The sequence below is a fragment of the Pseudonaja textilis genome, chromosome 4, assembly GCF_049901715.1.
Source record: "Pseudonaja textilis isolate UNSWEBS1 chromosome 4, rPseTex1.2, whole genome shotgun sequence".
In the NCBI taxonomy this organism is placed as follows: Eukaryota; Metazoa; Chordata; class Lepidosauria; order Squamata; family Elapidae; genus Pseudonaja; species Pseudonaja textilis.
The window spans coordinates 26743662-26747891 of NC_141993.1; positions in this window are offsets into that span (position 1 = coordinate 26743662).

Sequence of the window (4230 nt, forward strand, 5' to 3'; positions counted from 1 at the left end):
TCTTACCTTACTTGAGCGCCACATAATTAACTGTTTAATCTGTTAAATGCTGTAGCTTTTGCTTCAGCAAATTTTATTCAAAATTGCAAAAGTAGATTTATTTCAAAATCTACTGCAAAAGAGTTACCCAAGGTATAAATCCAGATGTTCAAAAGCAATTCCAGCAAGCTACCCCATTTGTTAGGGCAGAGCTCCCCAAACTTGGCAACTAAGCCTTGTGGACTTCAACTCCCAGAATTCTCCAGCCAGCATAGCTAGGAGTCTTCTAGGAGTTGAAGTCCACAAGGCTTAAAGTTACCATGTTTGGAGACCTCTGAGTTAGGGTGACTGGGGCTGATAGGAATTGCCCTGCAATAACATCTGATGTATTTAATAAAAATGGAGGGTAATTATTTCCAAACAGAAATGTGCACAGTCCTATCTGTGTATAAATGATCTGGTTTGGGTTTCAGTGTGTATGGATCCAAGGCAAGAGAGATAGGAAACTGACAGCGGTTGGTATGTGCTGCACTTTGACATTGTCAGTGACTGAAAGGAGGGACAGAGAAACTAGAAATTTGAAGATGAGATAATGGGATAAACCATGCCGAGATTGTTTTTTTTTAAATAAAGTTTTATTTGGGTTTTCACACACACAAAACACAAGTAAAACATCTTTTTTGAAAATAGCATGGTCCCGGGTTGAACTTTTTTATACAGACACAAAACTCAATTTCATGCTTCTTTTTGTGTTCTATTCCATATCTTATACTATTCTACATTTTCTATATAGTTTCTCCCCTTTTAATTTTGTCAATTTTATTTTGATTATCTCATCTCAATTCAAATCATTATATTTATACTTTTGTCTGTTCTGTTTCAATTTCATATTAACTTCTCATTAAATAAATTTTCTCCTGTAGTTACCAATTGGAGTATGACACTTTTATATCTTTTAATTACATCCATTCAACTCTTATTTAAACTTCAATATATACCTTAAAGTTATGACCTTCAATATAATACATAACTTCCAATCGAATTCTGCTTGGTACATTCTTATAATACACACTATATTCTTTAAAAAAAAGATTATAAGTATATGTAATTATAAACCCTTGTTCCATTCCAATTCAGTTCTATCATTAATAATCATTAAAATCTTAACATCTTTAACACTTCTTTTCAATTAAATATCATACTTCCTTAAAGACTGAAAGGAGGGACAGAGGAACCAGAAATTTGAAAATGAGATAATGGGATAAACCATGCTGAGATTGAGAGAATGAAAGAAGGGAAGAGGAGATGTAATGTGCTTAACCTTTGCTTATTCACCCTGTCTGGATTTTATTTTGTCCCAAGCCTGGAAACAAGCATTTTAGGGTCCAGTTCTGCCAAAGCATGCTTGGCTCCAAATGAATTCCTGAAAACACAGTGGTTTTGTTCAATGTTCAAAAGAAAGCATTTGTGTTGTGCAAACCCCTTACCTCCCACACATCTTTCAGTAATTATATGTTCAATGTGGGATTAAATTATGTCTTTTACTTGTGAAATAGCCATTGCTGCAGTCACATGGTGAATAGCACATTATCTTAGCTTTTCCCTAGCCACATTGTTAAGCTTCTTTAAGTATACTGTAGATCTCACAATATCAATAAACTTTGTCCTGAATAGTAGACCATGTTTAACCCAACAAAAAAAAAAGAACATCAAGTTGTTATAATCAAATATGAAGAGCTGTGCTCAGATAACTAACTCTATGTGTTGTACTTGAAAGAAGACTGGAGATATTCAATCTTGTATTTGACAAGAGGGTGTGTACAAATTTTGATAAGCCTTTGCACCATGGTTGTGTCATGTGCATGTAATGTTTCTATATTCGATATGGATTTATTTTCTGGAATTTAAGCAACTGGCTGGCAACAATTTTCTAGCATCAACTGCTACTGAACAAAACCTTTAGGACTGATGGAAAGTGATTTTGATCTGCAACTGTTTTCTTTCTGAATAGAAACATGCAAGAAGTTAAATACAAGAAGCTAATCCTGAGAAGAATGCCCTTCCTGAGGTTTTGTTGTTTTTCTTGAAAACGTGCCAATTTGCCATCAAAATTCAACTATGATGGAAATTCCTACACTTCAGCAAATGAATTTGAGAGACATCTTGGTAGTACATGTAATATTTGCAACACAAGTAGAATGTAACTATAGACGTGTGTGTACATGTGAACAAAATAAGAATCAAGATTAATGGAAGCTGAATAAACGTAGACAATATAGGAATAATCCATACAAAAGTAGTAGCTGGATATTTGATCATATAGAATGAAGATCAAATCACAGAGGATAGAAAAATGTGGATTTACGTAAGCACGATTTTCTTTCTTTCCTGTCTATAATTTGTTTTGCTTGCCATTTGCAGTTTGAATATTGCTTATCCCAAAATGGAACACTTGATAGTTTGTGGGGAAACACCCATGGCATATTTAGAGTTGTCGTAAAAATGCTGACTGTACAGGTAGGCCCAGCCCGAAATACACATTAAGCAGATGGCAGGTAGGTGAGATTCTTTCATCACGTTCAGGAAAGCCAGTTTCCAACTTCTCTTTTGTCGTTCTCTCTTTCAGGCACCGACACTTCAAAACAAGGTGGAGTCTTCCACCATTATTATTAAAAAAAATTATAATGGGGGATATGTTAGGAAAGTCTAGAAATTAAGGTGCTGGCATCTGACAATTTGCTCCATTGATGTGCTTGCTGCCCAGTTATTTTTTTTAATTAAGAATCTAAAATAATGCTGAAACTAGTGTAGGAGGGAATCCAGTGATGCCAAGGTGTCTAGGAACACATTAATAACTTGTGCATCACTATGCCTATCCTTGCTCCACGCTATGACAGAAATTAAGGCAATGCCTTTTAAAGGCTTACTGAACAAAAGCACCAGAAGGCATCTATTTAGGTGCTTCTACTCTCTAAGAAGCCTTAAATTAACTGAAACATTAAAAATTGCAATTTAAATATTTTGATGCAGCAAGGCGTAGAATGCTCATAAAAATGTTTTGCTAATGCCTTCCTGCTGTTCTATAGAAATGATTATTACTTTACAATAACGTTGCCTTGACAGTGTATAGTCCTTTCGTAATACAGTCAGGATGAATGTGCATAACTGCTCTCAATTATTTACGGAGGAGCATAATTAAAACTAGTGTTGACTTAACTACAACAGCAAAGTCAGATGATGCATATGAGACATGTTCCAGTGTTAATGTTTTGATTTCACTATAAATTTGTTGCTTGGTGATTAACATTTGCTGATTATTCCAGTCACAAACCTACCATTAGAGTATACTGGAAAGCTTACAATATCCCTCTCATGCTAGATAACATCAAAGGAAGGAAGGCAAAGGTGCACATAAAATTGCATTAGTTAAATTAGGGATTTCGGAACAGAAGTGTATTGTTTTTGTTGTTCATTCTGGAATTTCCGGTGGGGGGGACTTCATTATACAAATGAAATTTAAAGTAATTGTTTCATTTCATCACTGTATAATTGCTAAGCCACAAGTTGTGTCCTACATAACTGTGTAAAAGCTGGACACACGTAAGCAGTGAAAACCTCAAAATTACATACAAATAGTTATTTGTATTTAGATAAAACTGGCAAAAGCATTTCTTAAAAAAAAACCACATGTATCAGAGTAATTTATCCTCAATTAAAAAAAAAATCATACTTTATGTAAATGAATTACCCAAGAACACTTATAGCAAACAAGCCAGATCTATTGCTTAGCAACTCAGCAATTTGTTATTGGCCAATTCCACTTGATAGAAGATTATACTGAGCCCTGTTTTCCTCACTTTCACCTATGAAACAAGCTGGTTCCTCCATTCAAGTAAATAGATCAGCTTCAAGCAAGATGCATTCATGGCATGGCTGAAGCCAAATGTGGAAGGCTGGCACACTTTAGGCATGCATTATTAAGAAAAAAATCTTAAGATAACAATGGAAAACTCATATCAAAATTAAGTAAAATAGTAACGTTCCCAGGATCTGTACTGAATAATAAAAGGTAAAATATTCAACATAATTCTGAATATTTGCATCTCAAGCATCTAGAGATTGTGTCATAAAAATAAAAGGAACAGCAAAATAGTTCTGAAAGAGGGCACCTGTTGTAGATTATTAATTAGCAGAGTTAACTATGGTTGTCAAGGTTCTGTTTTTGTTGTTAAAATATTTAATGCCCTCCAA